The 18917-nt window shown below is 37.7% G+C and overlaps 1 protein-coding gene and 1 non-coding gene across 2 annotated transcripts in view; both read left to right on the top strand.

The window, feature by feature from the left end:
- gogo (thrombospondin-1 like protein golden goal) overlaps positions 1–18917 on the top strand; it is a 101339-nt gene that overhangs the window by 37370 nt on the left and 45052 nt on the right. The window lies entirely within an intron of this gene.
- Positions 11985–12057, top strand: TRNAS-GGA (transfer RNA serine (anticodon GGA)). Its single transcript has one exon. It is a non-coding gene; the product is annotated as a tRNA-Ser (tRNA).

The raw sequence follows: 18917 nt of genomic DNA, 5'->3' as shown, positions 1-18917 counted from the left end.
AGTTTCTAGAGAAACGTACTGTTGTGGACTGTATTTGCAAATACTATGCGAAATAAAATTATAGGAAATCTTACTGAACTCGTATGTCTACTGTGCCCACCTTACTGTCTGCGCCGGATAACCGCTCGGCTTATCGACAACTATGTGATACATATTGCTCAGAAACGGCGCAAATATCCCATCTTTTGCCGACTTTATCCGAGCTAAATAAAAGGAAATGGGTTTGTCGCTACGTTGGCTTTAATAACAGTGATAACCAGTTCTCCCAATGTTAAAATAGCAGGAATATTATGGTTACTTGTGTATCTTCTATCAAAACGCGATCAGAACAACTCAATTGTAAAAAAAACCTATTTATATTGAATAGGCCTGTTTAGAGCTCCGACTGGCAATAGTATTACCTACATACAATCTCGTTTTTTTTACCAAATAATTTATGTAAGACAATTTACTAACTCGAGTCTCGAGTGGCGACCACGGGCTGGAAGACGTATCGTGGGCAGGCCTCCTACTAGGTGGACCGACGATCTGGTAAATGTCGCGGGAAGAGCCTGGATGCGGGCAGCGCAGGACCGTTCATTGTGGAAAAACTTGGGGGAGGCCTTTGTCCAGCAGTGGACGTCATTCGGCTGAAACGAACGAACGAACGAATTTACTAACATTCCCACAACTGGGAGATTTCACCACAGACAATAGTCCAGCTCAGTGTTCGAACCGGAGACTGTTCAAGCTGTCAAGCTATTATCACAGACTACTATAAGTTACCGCCTACTCATTTACTATCAAACAAAGGAAATAAATAGCCGTTTGTTTTGAGCTGGCAACACAATAACTAAACACATACAACTTAATATCTTTACTAAGTGGATTACGTGACGAAATGAAGAAGGTACATCCTTCTTTAATTTAATAATGTCTAATTATATTAAGACTATCCAATATCATTAGTTAAATCGGCACTAGGCTTGCAGAAGGATATGAGTTCTAAATTTTCCACGGACATGCTTTTCCTTGAGTTGATGAATTGTGTCATTAGTAACAGTTTAAAAAGAAAGGCTCCCTCGATGGAAGCAACAATCGGCTTTGGGTTGAAGTCAAGGTAACTATCTTTTTTATTTGAATAAAAAAAAATGTTTATAAACTCACAAAAAGTGTATTGCAAAAATTATTAATAGTCCCGTTAACCCCTCCACCTTATTTCAATTATATTACACTTATGTTAAGAGTGGGTTCACTTTAATTAAATAGTCCAGTGGGTTCGAACCAGCGTTCCTCAGATCAATTGGGTTATTGCTGTCTTATTTTGTGACCATAACGCCCCATTTTTTAAAATAAGTTAGATGTCTTATTCGGAATCAAGATACTATCCTGTTCCTCCTTTTCGTTGGTTCAATATAATAAACTAAGGCTGAGTTGCACCACCTAACTTTAACGGTACCTATGACGATGACCGGTGCTTTTTGTATGGCATTTGACAGATTTTTGACGTTTGTCAAAGTTTAAATAAGATGGTGCAACCCAGCTTAACTAGGCTCCAATAGGCTTTGTAAGTAACAGCTTTCATAACCTTGATACTTTTACAGATGAACAAAATCTTCCTGGTGTTCCTTCTGGCACTGGTGGCTGTGTGCCTCTCCGCACCCACACCTGATGAGGGAGACAGGGACAAGCGAGACCTGATCTTCAAGTACCGGTACGGGTACAGACTACACCCTGAGGTGTACGGGTACCGTACAACGTTCGAGGAAGACTACCGGTTCCCGTTCAGACACGCTTTTATTTTCCCTCACATCATATAAGTCGATATGCCATGAAATAAATATTGTTTGATGATATGAAAACTTTTTAATTCACTACCCTGATGTGTATTTATTACAATGATTGGACTATCTTCTATTACAAAAGACAACATTAATATTTTGACAAAAAATAAAAGTAACAAAATGACAGAATAAAAACATTATCGTTTATTTATTACTTTTATTATTGACGCCGACAAACTGGAACATCATGCACGGCAGGGCAAGTCGCGGCACAGTGTAGGGTTTCTCCATCAGACCCATATTGTAGCGTAGACCTGCTAAGTTTTCTTTTGGTATATCGTGGTAGAGGTACTCTTGCTTAACCACCACACGAGCCAAAGCAACCTGGCAGGATAGCGCCAGAAGCAGCCATAGTGTTTTGCTCATCTGAAAAACAAATGAATAGCGTTATATTTTTTGAATTTGACTTTTATTGTTTTATTGGCCAGTATCGCGAGAATAGAAAGAACAAAGGTTGAACGACTAAAAAACATAATGCATAGTGTTATTTGGATTTTTAAATCATAATTTTAAAAATAATAGTGAATTTACTAACATTCCCACAACTGGGAGATTTCACCACAGACAATAGTCCAGCTCAGTGTTCGAACCGGAGACTGTTCAAGCTGTCAAGCTATTATCACAGACTACTATAAGTTACCGCCTACTCATTTACTATCAAACAAAGGAAATAAATAGCCGTTTGTTTTGAGCTGGCAACACAATAACTAAACACATACAACTTAATATCTTTACTAAGTGGATTACGTGACGAAATGAAGAAGGTACATCCTTCTTTAATTTAATAATGTCTTTAGTCGTGGTTTCACAANTTTTTAAAGTTTGGTTTCTTCTTTTCTTAGCTGCCAGTATCAACGATTGATGAGAACAATGTCAAACTTTTATTTAAAGATCCTGGTGTTCATTACGATTTTTATAGTTAACTACAAACATATTTACTAGAAGTATTAAGCGAAAAAAATCTTTACAATTTATCTTCAGTACCTTTTGGAACTCTATCTCGATTATTAAAATATTTTAATCTACCTACAAGTAGATGCGTATTGCTTAGTTTGTATGTAAATAAAATACTTACATAAATATACGTCATGAAAGTAAAAAAATCACTTGAGATAAATGCTGACATCACAAAGGGTCGCAATATTGTGCGTAATAGGATATTTACGATTGATATCAACAATGTAATTGGATTTCATATAGGTCACCTCTGCAAATACCATTCCGCTGCTTTTTGTTCGCTTAACATTTTAATATTACGAAAAAGGTACACATGTTTGTTTGTAGACATGTATATTTGAGGTTATTAATTCAAATTTAAAAGACTTTTACTGACAGGAAATTGAAATTTCGAATTTAGCTTTTTTAGCTAGCGGAAGGTTAATTATAATTGATAAAACAAAACCAAATGGTCGCATGCATCCCACAATATTCTTATTATCATATTTTAAAAAGGGTTATTGATCAACCCAACCGCTGTTTTAAAACTAATATTATCACCGCAAAATTGTAATTTAATTAAAATTACTCTCAATCCCAAAGAATTAATTACATACGAGTAAGTATGTTACATAAAGTAAGTTTATTAAATTGTGGTTTATTTACTTGCGGTACCCGCAACTTCTTCGCGTGAAAATCGTTTGAATATTTTTTCCCGTTTTCGCAACATTTTTCATTGATGCTCTCCTCCTATTGGTCATAGCGTGATAGTAGGTATTTAACTATAGCCTACTAGCTGTTCGACAGATATTATCCTGTCTTAAGAAAGCTGTTAAGTTTCTCAATTTCTTTAATTTTTCGCGCAAGTTTCTTAAGTTTAATTTATCCATGCGTGATGCCATGAGCAAGGAAAACAGGCTATTTTTATATGATTTAAGCCTTATTATTAAATGGGCTATTATTTTTTAAAATCGTAGTAGATCATGAGTTTAACGCATTCAACCAAACAAAAAAAATTCAGCTTTATAATATTAGTAAGTAAGTACTAGCGGCCGCCCGCGACTTCGTACGCGTGGATCCCGTTTTACCCCCTTCATCTATCTTACGCGGTTTCGATTTTTCCTACATATGTTTTTTCTCGCTAGCTCCTGTTCCCGTGGGAATTTTGCAATATCCTATTGTAACTAAGCTTTAAGTTTACTAAGGTACCTGCATGCCAAATTTCAAGTGTCTAACTTAAGCAGTTTAGATTTTTCATACAAATGGATTTTCCCGCTAATTCCCGTGCCCGTGGGAATTCCTAAGTATCCTATAACCTGCCCAGGAGTACGAAAAATAATTGTACCAAGTTTCGTTAAAATCCGCCAAGTAGTTTTTGTTTCTATAAGGAACATACAGACAGACAGACAGGCAGACAGACAGACAGACAGACAAAAATTTTACTGATTGCATTTTTGGTATCAGTATCGATCACTAATCACCCCCTGATAGTTATTTTGAAAATATATTTCATGTACAGAATTGACCTCTCTACATATTTATAAGTATAGATAGATTGTTTTGTACGAGTATTTGCAATATGACGTACTACATTCCCTGCCAAATAGTGTAACGATCCAGGATACAAGTCTCCACAGATGCTTGGCATCTTCGACGAAGTGGTTTGGCCGGTACCTCTAGTTTATCGTAAGTTATATGGTCGCACTATGATTGAGAGCTTCGCAACGTGACTAATATGCCTGTCTTCTTACTAATATTAATAACTTGGAAGCTACGATAGCCGAACGGTGAAGGGGTCGGACTGGCCGACTTGTGATCCGGGGAACCTGGTTCGGTCCCCGCCGCCGCTCGACTATTGTGGTGAGCTCACTCGTGATACAAGCATATTTAGCTTAGTACGAGGGGCTAACGGGACTTTAAAAAAAGAACTTCGCACCGTGTATGTTCATCAGATCTACCTAATGGTGAAAGAATTTTACAAATCGGGTTAGTAGTTTTAGAGCTATTCCATACAAACAAACTCTTTTCCTTTTATAATATTAGTAATATATACGAATGAAACATTATAATCTGCCTGTCACCTTTTCACCTAAACCACAAAAACAATTTTGAAGTATTTTGATACAAATTAAAACTTGAAAAAGGACGTAATCTAGAAATATAAAATGACTTACCGTTTGACGATACTTAGGTACCTAGTTGAATTTTATAATAATACATGTATTACGAGATTGCCCTTATTCAATTTATATAGTTCCGGCTATCTTCATTTTAATCGGTTATTAAGTGGCATTGTATCATACCTAAGTAATTTGTCTAAAATGTTATTGTCGATCTAAGTACAAAAATGTTAGTTCAGAACATCCTTGAATTCGGAATAGACTTATCTAACCACAATGCAGTAAGTAGCTACTGTCTCAAACGAATATTAGACATATCTAAAAAGCATACAAATAACACTATAATCCGGGCCTTTTCAAGGCGTGTATAGGCACTTACAGGGCAGATATGTACCATCCTAGACTGCATCTCACTTAACACCAGGTGCGATTGCGGTCAAATAACTGCCTTGTCTTGGATAAAAAAATCCTCAAACTTTATGTACATACGACAGCACATCAGGCTACCCATTTTTGTTCCAAACTCGCCCCTATTACAACTGCTCAAGAACCCACAGTGGTTACGTTGACGTGCCGTCGTCTGTACGTACAAATCACAAAGTGCTTTGTTACATCTCTAGATACTACGAGTAGAAACACACAAACACAATGAAAACAACATGATTGTAAACTCGTATACTTCTACTATAAACTAAAATTAGCGAAATATTTTTTATTTACAAATGCACGAGACCACTAATTAAATGTCAAATTATAATCACATCATGTTTCACAGAAGTTTTCCGCTACTTAATGTTTTCTCTAATCAAGAAAATGATCATTGAATGTACACTTGAAGTCTGTACAAAGTACAATTAATATAAAAGGGCACGTCTTATTATAATCATCAGTCAATCTTTGTTTGATAATCATCAAGGTAAGTTATCTAAAATGTTTCTTGATTCAAGCAAACATGACATTTTATTACGTGTTAAAATAAAATAATACCAGCATTATCAATAATAACATCATTCATTCTGCTAAGTATGTGACCTTATGTGCCGCTACCAACCGAGCGATGTGGAAATCATTGGGGGAGGCTTATATTCAGCAGTGGACATCCTGTGGCACAAATAATGATGATGATGTAATAATGTAATTTTTAAATTTTAGTTTTTAAGTCATTTTAAGTTAATGTCCCTATTATTATAAAATTTATTCTCTACAACAAATTAATTAAACACCCATGATGATGATGAAAAAAACTCATAAAACTCATTTATTTTTGCAAATAGGCTTTTAAAAAGCACTTTTAGAGCTTGGAAAAAAGTTTTAGTCCAATATTCTTACAATTTCTCTGTTCCTTATAGTGTTGTATACTTTTCTTCAATTACAAAAGCTAATGAACCCTTTACTCGCAGATGAACAAAGCCATCATCATATTCTTGCTGGCGTGCGTGGTGGCCTGCCTGGCTGCGCCCGCGCCGTCCGAAGGCAACACGGAGAAGCGCGACCTCACCATCCACCTCCGCGACAGACTCTTCGACTCGACTCGGCTCGACTCGCTGCTCTACCGCCCGTTCCTCGACAGGCACTACTACTACGACCCGGCCGCGGGAGGCTACGTCTTCCCCGGACACCCCACCCGCCGGTACATCGTCTACTGAACAATGACCGATGACTTTAATAAATGATTGAATAGCATTAAGTTTCTTAATTTGCGTCCAGATCCTTAAACCATTCCAGACCCTAAAGATTATTACTTTTAAATCCTCACCATCCGCTTCGGCGACAGGCTCTTCCCCGACTCGCTGCTCTACCGCCGGTTCCTCGACAGGCCCTACTACTACGACCCGGCCGCGGGAGGCTACGTCTTCCCCGGATACCCCACTCGCCGGTACATCGTCTACTGAACAATGACCGATGACTTTAATAAATGATTGAATAGCATTCAGTTTCTTAATTGGCGCAGAATTCCTTACTATTCCAAAACATACCAGGCCCCAAAGATTAACCATAACCCACATTAACCCTTCAAGTCCCACAGCCCCGCCGAATGAGACACAAATGTTTAATTTTTGATTTGTGTTCTATGGTTTCCTTTTTTTTTTGTTCATTTATGTGTTGATCTTATATTCTAAAATAGTAATCAATTGTTACGCGGTCATATGCGACCGCTTGAGGATTGATGGGGATAAACTATTTTTGGAGTAAAGCTCATCAACTGAGAACGAGAGACAAAATTTTAGAATTCGATTTCGAATCTAGATACTTGCTCGATAAACCCTTACTCATGGTGTACTTACCCAGGGTGCGATGGAAATTAGATTTACGAACGCACACTGAAAAGCAGTACAGACAACTATGTTCTAATACCTAAATCGTTCACCAGAGTTTACCAGAAACAATCTGCAACTTCCGATTGGCTGAACCATCGAAGAGTCGTTATCTACGAGACATGTAAACTATTGCGACTCGAGTCTGGGAAGTTTGATGCATCCAGAGATTGCAGCAGGTGGCGCCCGCCCCGATATTGCCATGGAAATTGAAACAGCTTGAAGTTTTTAGATATTTCTTGGATCACTTCAACGTTGGTATCAGTCGCTAAATTGCATTGGTACATGTACGAAGGTATTATGGTTGTCGATTTCGACTGTATTTTAGTGGGTGTTTTTTTTACAAATCTAATGCTTACAACAATTTAATGCTGACACTAAGCTAAGACACCTCAGCTCACAATGACGTCATTTCAACACAAACAGTTTTGACAGATCTAGAAATAAAGTCGTCTGCCTTAGTTTAGTAATTGTGTAAGAGAACAGGGTTGTTAATGTTAACTTGTTACCCTAATAACATGACATTTCATGCCCCCAGCCCCAATCCCATCCAATTTGCATGAGAACCCAAGATTTATAATAACATCGGCGGATTTCAATTGGTAATTACCATCTACCCAACAATTTTGTGGGACGCGGTCCAAGGAAATTTAATTATTGCGCCTCGTCGAAGAATATCCGACGTTTAAATAAGTCTTATCCGTAAATAAGGACTGTGGAAAATCAAAAGTAATCCAATTTTTACAGGACATTTATATTTTTGAGAGTAAAAAAAGCTTCAAGAGGCTTTTGTAGTTTGAATTATTGATGGCAGAAATGAAATGTCAACTTTGCCTTTTGTATTTTTGTTCCCTAAACACGTCAATTTTCAGGCATCATTAATTCAGTCAATTTGTGAATCTGTCAATTAGAAGAAGAAAATGTATGAATAAGCATTGAGATATAATGTAATATTACTTCAATGAACAAAAGACACGTCATGCTCTTCGCAAGCAAGAACATGGTCAAGTCATCCGTTAAACAATTTATACGTCAAGCTGAAAAGCACAGCTTTTACAGTCACCATAACATTAGTTGATCAGACAGCACTTGCTCTACCAAGTACCAAGCCACCCCTCTCCGAGCAATTTGCATGAAAACTCAAGATTTGTAATAACATTGGCGGACTCGATTGGTAATTACCATCTACCCGACAATTTTCCGGAACAGACGCTGTCCAAGCAAATTTAATTATTGGGTTTCCCCAAAATAACGGAGCTTAAAAATAAGTATTAATCTGGCGTTTTCTTAAACAACGCCTTTTGATCGTTTTGAAAGTAAGCCAATTTATTCGCTGAATGTTTATTTTACTTGGACTAGAATTACGTTTATTTGTCATGGGGATATTGCGGATTGCTGGCAAATATCCTTATGGCATTATTAACGGTTCACAATGCGCGACAAAGATTTTATTTTATAAATTACTTATAAATAAAGCTTTTTACAGTCCTCAGACTACTCGTAAAAACTCTAGACTCTTCGCTACGAACAGTACCTACTTTCTCCTAATTTATTGCATCCAAAAAACAATTGTTCTTCCCTTGGAACTTAACTCAGCCTCAACTGGTTGAGTTTTCTTGGAAATTCTGGCAGCATTGGTGACATAGACATAATAAATTATGTCCCGTGATTATATTAGAGTTAGACTAGAAAACATTGCAAAACCCTCAACAAGGTATATCCTTGTGTGAAAAATCTTTAGCTTCCTCGTGTTTTGTTCTCAGTAAGTGTCTCATCCCATGATCCCTCAATTACTGTCCTAAATAAGTAGCATACGTTCTACTCGTCCCTGCACTTAACCCTTTAACTCGGGGTCGCAGAGGCCCTTAAGAGCCACCTAGCGTTGAGGTGCGTAACCCTCCGAATGTTCTCGGCCTTTAGTGCCTTAGCGTCTTACAATGTTCGGTAATAATCTTAAACATTTGAATTTCGGATCAGCTAAGGACCAAAACAGATTATGCGGGGTTGTGTTTGTAACTGCTCGGGATAGTAATGTATGTATTTATTCTTTGTTTGAGTACGCGTTACATGGGCTGTAAATAACAACGTGGCAGTTACTCATGCAGATTCTCGAACGTACATATTTTATCGGTGTACTATATTATTATCTGCCTATTTTTTTTTGTAGTAGGTGCAAGAACTTCAAAAAAAATGCAATCAGGTGTACGGTTGGTTGCTATGTCAAAGTGTTAACTTTAGCGGCTACTGTCTTTTAAATTATGCTACAATATAATATTCAGCTATAAATGCCGTGGTCTATTCGTATTGTTGATGTAATTTTTCTCGGTAATCAATACAAATGTAGAAATTGTTATTTATGTGATTTTTTTTTGATGGACTTAATCTGTACTAACTTACCTGCCTGCTATTTAAATTAAATTTTAAAGCTACTTTACTAATACAACAACCCCCATAGTTCATAATATTAGTTTCGGATGAGCTGTCGTGATCGTACAGCTGATTAGTGAGCGTCGTTACTCAAAGTCACTTCGGTTCAAACTCCTCGCAGATTGCCACAGTAGATTATAAAGCCGAGGCCATCAGTTCAGATGGCATCTACTGCAATCTCTTTCAAATAGATAGCGACTAAGATTTTGATGTCAACTAGAAAGAGATACGTATAAAGGGAAATAGAACTAAGAGAAATAATAATGGTTCCGAAAAACAAATTAATTTTCAGCGATCGCGGCTGTGGCCGACTATTCTAATAATGTAATTAATCAGCGTTTTAATTTATTACCGACAGCAAAAACCCAAAACATACCGAAAGAAAATGGAAAATCAAAAAAATAGAATATTCGTTTACTTTGACTCAAAAGAAAAATCCAATAATAATGTTTCTTCGTAAGTTTAATACATAACATTACTTAGCAATCAATTGTTCCTCAGTACAAGACCGTATTCCATCTTTCCCAGCTTCGTTATTGCTCATTCCGCCTGAGTGCGGTCCGCGGTACAAACTAAGAAAGCCGGCTGATTGTTGCGATACATCAAGTGAACAAATGATACGCGTCCCGGAGGACGTGCCTGGATCACTAGGAATAATATCTGAAGTGCTTGAAAAGGAAACACGAAGTTATCGTAAACGTCTTTACGGTCTTTTTTGCTAGTTTTAAATTGAAATATGTACGTTACTACTTAACTGTCCTTCTGGTTGTTTGTATTTTAACACTGAGACAACATCTTTACGGGGTCAAATAAGGGACAAAAAAGTAAGACTTTCTGCCTGATGATGCCATTTTAGTGTCTGTACCTTGTTGATTAGTTTTAGTTGTTATTCTATTTTGTAAAGATTTTCTTGCATCAAAATATATGAATGCTTTTCAACCGACTTCAACAAAAGGAGGTCCTCAATTCGGTTGGTTTTTTTATATATGTATAGCTTTTGCCCGCGGTTTCACCCGCGTGAAATTTAGTGTCACAGATCGGCATAAATTATAGCCTATGTTAATCTGGGTTACAATTAATATTAATTAATAATAATACTGTAAAGTTTCAACAAAATCCGTTCTGTAGTTTTTGCGTGAAAGAGTAACAAACATCCAGACATTCTGACATCAAAACTTTCGCATTTATAATATTAAGTAGGATAGGATAGTAGGATAGTAGGATTATGGTAAATGTGATAAATTGAAAATTATTATTAATTACCGGCTATTATGAATAATTACCGACAGTCGAGTCGAGAATTTTGAAGTCTCTCAACCTATTCACTATCGATACTCTATCATTTAGGGACCATCGATATGCAAGACCGATCAGAAGAGAAATCTCATGAACGGTAAAACTTTATGAAAACGATGATCCTGTAGAAGTGAGATAGAAACGGCCCTTCATCGAGTTTATGTTCTACCCGCGTTACTAGCAGTTGAACATTTTAGTGCGATTATACGAGGCGAAGCGTTCGAGTCGGCTACTTCATGAAATTGGATTTAAGGGATAAGCTTTAAAGGTGAGTTTAAAACTGTTGGTTTACCACTAAAGAAAAAATCGATTAATGAATGACTAGCTTATTTAACGTGTTGGTTTGTATACAGTTGTGTAGCTATTGGTGAGCTAAATGGTGCCCATGGCTGAAAATAGGTAGTGAGTTTAACGACTCCCCTTCTACCTTCTGTTTCAGTCACATAACTACCTGTCTGGGGTCTCTCTGACTCCTCTCTTCTCAGGACTCTAAAAAACTAAGTTGGCAAATTAAGTTCGTTCGTTCGTTTCAGCCAAATGATGTCCACTGCTGGACAAAGGCCTCCCCCATGGTTTTCCACAATGAACGGTCCTGCGCTGCCCGCACCCAGGTAATTAAGTAAAAAAAAAATCATTTTTACAGAGTTTTATTTAAAATTTAAAATATATATAATATATATAAAGGCGTAAACAACCTAAGACAATTTTTCAAAAAAAGTCTAAATCTCTCACAGCGCATACGACTTTACGACAAGAAACAAATTCACCGGAGTCTGAGAGACCTCTGGTAGGTGGTTAAGGGTTAAACATCCTCTTATGAAAAATACAATTTTCAGCGTTATGATAAAAACTAAACATATTATAGTTTTAAGAGCCCCAGATATTTTATATCTAATCTAACCTTTTCTTTAAAAAACAGACCCATAACATAGTTATTTAATTTTTAGCGTTAAATATTTGCAACAATATTTCTGTTAGATGTAGGGTAGGTATACTTAACATTGATGAAACAAACGCTGGCCGTAACAGCGTATTACACTTGAAAAATTTCGACGGGTTCATCCAGTGTCTAAGTAGCTCAGTTGGAAGAGCAGTCGCCCGGAAAGCGGAAGGTCGTGGGTTCAATTCCCGCCTTAGGCAGTTCGATTTTTTCAAGTTATTTATAATTTTCAGACCCATAACAGTCGTTAAGCTTCTCTGATATTGTGTCCCGATAGTGTCCGTATTCCCCGTTGTGTCCATACTCCCCGTCAGTGTGACGTCACTCCAGTGCCCGAGCGGGCCGCGTCCGTCATCTTGACGTGGGTCCCGTCGGATCAGTACTGGCCAAATTAAATAAATGTTCCCACAATGAAACGGAACTGACGTTGTTTAAATTCGTCCAATTTGGTGGATTATTTATGTTATTTTTTCGGAAAAGACAGTTGCAATGAATGATGAGATTTCCATAGGGAAGCCATAGAGCTTGTTTGCGAACGGTACGTCTCTTGTACACACAGCAGTGTGGTGTGATTCTGTAAAAAGACATCCTATGTGAATGCGCCCGCAATGAGACTATTAGCATTTTAAAAACTCGATCGTCTGTACCAGGAGTGGCCAACTTGTTTAGACAAGATCTACTGTTTACTAACGAAACCCTGGGCGATCTAACACTTACATACTTCTTGAAATCTTAAATGAAACAGCATAGTTTAGTACACAATCCTGTATAGTATTTTTTGATTGCCACGATCGACTGTACATTAGTCTAGTCGATCGCGAATATTAATTCGCGATCGGCGAAGCAATAATGTTATGTTGGCCACCCCTGGTCTATACAAATCTAGCATGAGTTTGACTAAGTTAACTTTGAGATTTAACGTACAGGACGATATCATTTAACAACTTCATAATTTGTGACTTACACTTTACAAAGGTATGTTGTGAGCAACTTTTACGAGTAACTTTCTTGCCTTTGCAATTTAGTTAGGTTGTAATAGGAATGTTGGGTTTGTTGTACCCCTTTACAATCTACCTCCTGGTGGTTTGCGAAACGATTTGATTATAGAGTAGAGAGGCTACACGTCACTAAGCAATGTTACTTATTTGAACTCTCCTCCTGTATCTATATTTTTAACACAAGTCGGTGTGTAAGTAGGAAGTATTTGTTGTTACCATATTTTCTTAGTAATTGTGATTTATCTTGAACCTTGTATTTTGACCTTCAGGTGAAATTGGAGATTCCTTTAACACGTTAACGCATGACATTCTGTTTGCAAACCTTTTAGTCGCAAACACGTTTACGTAATGCCAAGCGTCGTCATAATGTTTATCTTCTGAATCTAAAGCGTGTAAGTACTCGATAAAATCTGCTTAGAAAATAATATTTACAAGTCTTAACCGCCACATTAAAATAGCCTTTCCTAATCTAAATGAATCCACTTACATTAGCACGCCTACATCCGTATGTAATTTACAACAGCTTGCTATGAGCGGCAGTAATCACTTTAGACCGCCCCGTCCGCTCGTTCCCTCGCCCTTAAAAAACAAAACATCACACAACACATCAAACGAAACTGCCAAATCATTCCGGCAAACACTTTTTACGAGCCATTCAGCTGCAGCCACTCATGCCCTGCTCACTAAAATAATAACGCGCCACTCTCACACGCGAATTAGAGTTCATTCCGAGGAAATTCCCTTAAAATTAAGCCCGGGGAGAGCACGCCCTGATCTCATTTCCCTGTACGTCAGCGTTTATTTTCCGGAAAATTCCGGTTCTCACCGGCTGAAGGCAGATCGCGCCGGTGCACATAAACCGGGCGCGTGACAAGTGGGTACGTGACTCTAGCTATGGTGTTTCCACTCGAAAAGCAATTATTTACACCAGTTTAGTAGTTAAACTGAGAAATGGTTGGAGTTCGTGATGTTTATTGGGTGCGAGCGATTATTCAGATTGTTGCAAACTTAATACGTGATTATGATAATGGGGTAAAATGAGTGCCGCTTGTCTCATTTCCATGTCATGAATAAACTACTGAACCAATTGGACAACTATACTGCATTAAAGTAGTTTAAAGTCTTGTAAACTGAGATCACATTTTAATAGTCGTTTCTTTTAAGTGCTGATTCTGTTGTTTAAGGAATAAAGACTAAGGACGCGCACAAATGTATAGTAGAAATTATGTTTTTAACTATCTTTTGATTGGTCACTTTTGGTCACTTACATCCTCGTTCAAATAAAGCCAAATCCTAGCTCTAACATTAATATTATCTGTGCTAAAACATAACAAATGATGATATTGAAACTTGCATTTTTAATGTGGAAAAAACATGCTCCATGTTTATGCCAAAATTTATAAAGAAAATGTTTTGTGAAACGTTTCATATAAACAGAGTTACTTTTGCAGAAATCTTTATACGTTTAACTTTCCAAGTTCCAGAACGCAGATATTCCACACAAAAGAAATTATGCACCAAGAAGCCAATGGGGACATTGCAACGCGCAGTGAGCGCTGCTCCCAAGAATGTCTATAAAGCGTTCTTCAGTGTACGATGAACCTAAAGCCTAAAGCAGATTGCACGCATGGAAGCATTAGTGGCAATGCAGGCATTCGCTGAAAAATATCTCAAAGGATTTCTACTTCAAACGGCTCTTGGCTTCTTAAGGAAAGGTTTCGACTGTTACCTTTGCCTTGAGAATATAAAAAGGAAACGTAGAAATAAATAATTATAATCTGATTGAAACACGTATGCAAAGAGCGTGTGTATCGCTATAATATTTGCAAGTCCTGTCCATGTGTACTTGCAGCAGGTGTACAAACAATACTATCACCGTGTTAATTAACTAAATATTAACCAATTAAAAATATACCTATTAGTAAAACTACTATGTGTATGAATTACTAGCATGCTTGATACCTATTTACCATCAATTAATTTTTGAAATGAAAGAAATGTTTTTGATTTGACTAATAACGCATGTATTCAAACCACTGTTTTTCAAATAATTTATCATCGTGATTAACAAATTATAGTGAAATTGAAAATTATAGCGGAATCGCAACAATGTCAGATGTGAGCCCGGAGGGCTGTGTGTTAAATACCGCTCAGTTTGACGGACCAGGGAGGGATTGACTAAGTTTTCGGGGCCCGCTCTATTACTTAAATTGTTTGTATTTGTAATATTTTTTCAATACACGAAATTAAAAATTATCATTCTTAACAACCGTAGAAGTAATGACATAACTGTCGAAATATTTCAATGAAAACTGAAGTAGAGTTCTCCTTGTTGCGTACTCTTATTTTGATAAATTACACTTACACCTCGCTAGCAAAAGAAACTCTACATACCTACTCGTATCTGAGAATTAAAAAAATTGCCGTCATCGATCTCCCCCGATACGGCCCTGCACCTGCGGCGTAATTAAACCTTTTGCTTTAACAAAATTCACGGTTTGTTAGTTGCAAGCAACAAAGGTTTTTTGTTCGAAAAATTGAAAATTCGCGTAAAAAGCACGAAACTACGACGCGTAAACTTGTGACCCGCCCGCCATTTATTGTAGGCGAATAATTCGATTAAAATCGCCAATGTTTTGACAAATGGTCTTTTGTAAAGTCGATATATTTTAAAAGCTTTCTGTTGACTCGCTTGAAATCCAGTTTTTGTAATAACCCAGCTGAAATGTATTGTTTTTTGTGAACCCACCTTTGTATTTTTATCACGGCAATGATTTATGTTTACCAGACGGATTCTTTTTTAAACCTGTACCTACTCTATAAAACGGCTCTTTATATGAAACGGGTATATCTATAGCTGTATGACCAAAGCCTTTGCTGTGCATTAAAATATGCAAACTGTCACTCTACATAAAGAGTGCACCTTGGGCATTAATGAGGAGGCTCGGAGGCCGCGAGTCCTCTGTGAGGGCCGTCAAAGGGCAGGAACGTCAACACGGCTCAAAGGTTCTACTTAACATGTCAATGAGCTGCTAGCTGAAGGTGCTAAAACTATCTTTTTTAAACTGAGTTTCAGTAAGTACCTAACTATAACGATAACCGGTGTTTTACATGGGTTTTTTTTTATGTGACAGGAGGCAAACGAGCAGACGGATCACCTGATGGTAAGTGATTACCGTCGCCCATAGACACCCGCAGACCAAGGGGTTTGACAGACTTTTGGACGTTTGATAGAGTTAAAGTAAGACGGTCCAACCCAGCATTTTCATGTAGGCATATGACAGTCTAACAACTTAAACACTGCATCTTAAGTTGTTGTAGTAATGGGTGCTAGATTGTTTTGTGATGTACGTTAGTGTGATAGGTAGGTACTTAAAGAGGTTAGTTAGTATGTCTAAAACTAAGTGCTCTAAATTATGTTGTCTGTATTTAGCAAAAACAGTGTGCTTACCATGAGTTTACGTTAGGTGTGCTCGCTAGCGACTGCGTAAAAAAATGACATTAATTGTATGACATATTGTGCAGCGCCCCTAGCGGCTACTTTCAAGAAACAAAATCTTCATAGAGATTTTTGACGTACTCGCTAGCGAGCACACCTAACGTAAACTCATGGTATGAACACAGAATCCACGTTAGTTTCTGTCTGGCCTTTTCCATCCTATTTTTATAGCCTTTTTAAGAATACATTATTAGAATTACATTATATTCTGTAAATTACGGCTAAAATGGCGTATTTAGGACCAACTCATAAACACTCATAAAGACATCCTTCCTTCCGAATGCATTACGGCCTCCGTTATCACAACTTTAAACTTTATCACTTCCACTTTGGGTCCAAAGTGATTATTGTGACGGCTGGCGCTGCTCCAACTAATGCCTGATGCAGACGCGTTAAAGTTTAACAGCGATGAAACTACTGCGAAAGGGCGGGAAGGCGATTTGCTCCCGTAAGGGGCCGTCAATTTGACAGCCGGAGTGGCATTTACACCGGTCGATTTAGCGTGGTGTGCAAGGAACATGCAAGACTCAGGAATCGACGGTGATTGCTTGAATTAGAATGTCAATTCGACGGTTAACACAGTAGTAGTTGAACATAAGGCTAAATCTAAAATACTCAGGCTGAGTTGCACCACCTAACTTTGACCGTAACTTAACGATAACCGGTGCTTTTTGTATGGAATTTGTCAGATTTTTGACGTTTGTTAATGTTAAAGTAAGATGGTGCAACCCAGCCTTATTGTCTCAATCAATGTAAAACTCAATCAATGTTGGTAATATTCAACCAGCCAAAATATATCCTCATTCTTCACTTAATCTATGCTTGAAATGAATCTAGTTTCGAGCCCCGTTTTCTTTGTAGCGACCTATTTACTTCTCCATCTATATTTTTCAAGTCGGTATATTTTAATAATTAACTCAAATGACATCTTTACATACCCCGAGCGCTGTTTCATCTAAGATAGATAGAAAATTGTAAATGCCGCGCTCAGTCGTGCACAGACAGAGGCCTTTTAATATGATAATTTGGGCATCGCATTAAGGCTCTCTCTTCCTTAGCGCGTGGAGCCGCATCGCTTGGGACATTTAGGGCTATATTTTACCGGGACACCATGGCGGCGCTCAGCTCAGCTCAGCCCGCTACCAACAAAATTTTGTTGTAGCGGTGACTGGTTGCGCCGCCATGGTGTCCCGGTGAAATATAGCCCTTAGTGTTGATTTTACAACGGGGAATCAAGTGGGTGAAAACTGACATAGTTTGGAACTATTTTGAATCCTCCTGAAAAGTACCTTACCTCCGTTTGTACCTTAGTCTGAGATCTGATATAGACTCAAAACTTTTACGATTGTGGTAATTATGCTGACCGTTAACATATTCTGTCATATCATAACTACATACCTACATTAAGTCCTACTCGTAAAATTCAATTTCAAGTGGCAGTGATGACCTACTTTCTGGAACATATCAAGTTTCATTCGGATGAAGCTGCCGCTGTAAAGTTGTTTGATATGGAAAATCACGTTTGATTTCAACTCCACTCTTTAGTTTTCAGTTTGTTAAGAAAGTACATTTAGCTATACGGGTCCCTTTGACTGAAATTAAACTTTATTGTGAGGCAATAAGGTGCAAGATAATATAAGACTGAAACATTTACCCGCAGTATGTAGGTATACTCGTAGGTGGGGAAATTTCAAACATATCTTTGTTAAAATAACAGGTTTTCTTCACTCAAATAATTTTACTGCGTTTAACTAATTAGTAATTCATAACAGGAACCCTTAACGAGCCTATTGTTAAACCAAAAACGTACGGGATTTCTGGAAGGGTTAAAACGCACCTCGCGTATTACCATAATAATGGGTTAACATGAATGTGAGCTTTGTGGAATTTTATTTCATTTAACGCTTTTTATTACACACGCTATAAAGTTCTATTTTATTTGGATAGAGAAGTGTGTCCTAAATCTCTTAACTTTTGGGTGAGAACGCTAATATTCCAGATAATTGCACAAAGTGGAGATCCCATTGAGGAATCTCCTTCCTAATTTGGATTCCCATCTTTGTATTGTATGTACTATGACTTAAAGAATATCAGAATTCATCATCATCAGTACTGTCACCTCAGTTCACTGCTGGACACAGGCCCAATGCACCAGCTATACTTAAGTATCCTACAACCATCATCACATCTTGCTATCGCGGCCTTAGTCAGGCCTGATAGGAATGTCTCTGTCATCAAATTCAAATAAATATTACACAACTTAAAAACTCCACTAGTCCCAATACTTACCTGTAGAGAAATCACAACATTTTCATTCCGCGTAGGCGCCAGCAGTCATCATGACAGACATTTCATATCCGCGAGGGGAACTACAAAGACGGCAAGTGTCCCGCACACGCCGACGCCGTCAATATTTGCGACACGCCGACACGTTGCGAATGTTTCGGTGAATGTTGTCGGCAAAATAAACTTTAAGTTGCCTGAACCTTAATGGGTAAATTGTTGACAATGGCACCTAGCCTTCTTCTTAAGGCGATTAGAGTCCTCAATGACCTTGGGCGTT

Source organism: Ostrinia furnacalis, unplaced genomic scaffold (assembly GCF_004193835.3).
Source record: "Ostrinia furnacalis isolate ACB-3 unplaced genomic scaffold, ASM419383v2 OfSCF5438, whole genome shotgun sequence".
NCBI lineage: Eukaryota > Metazoa > Arthropoda > Insecta > Lepidoptera > Crambidae > Ostrinia > Ostrinia furnacalis.
Note: the sequence above shows the minus strand (reverse complement) of the source record. Positions and strands in the feature narration are given on the sequence as shown.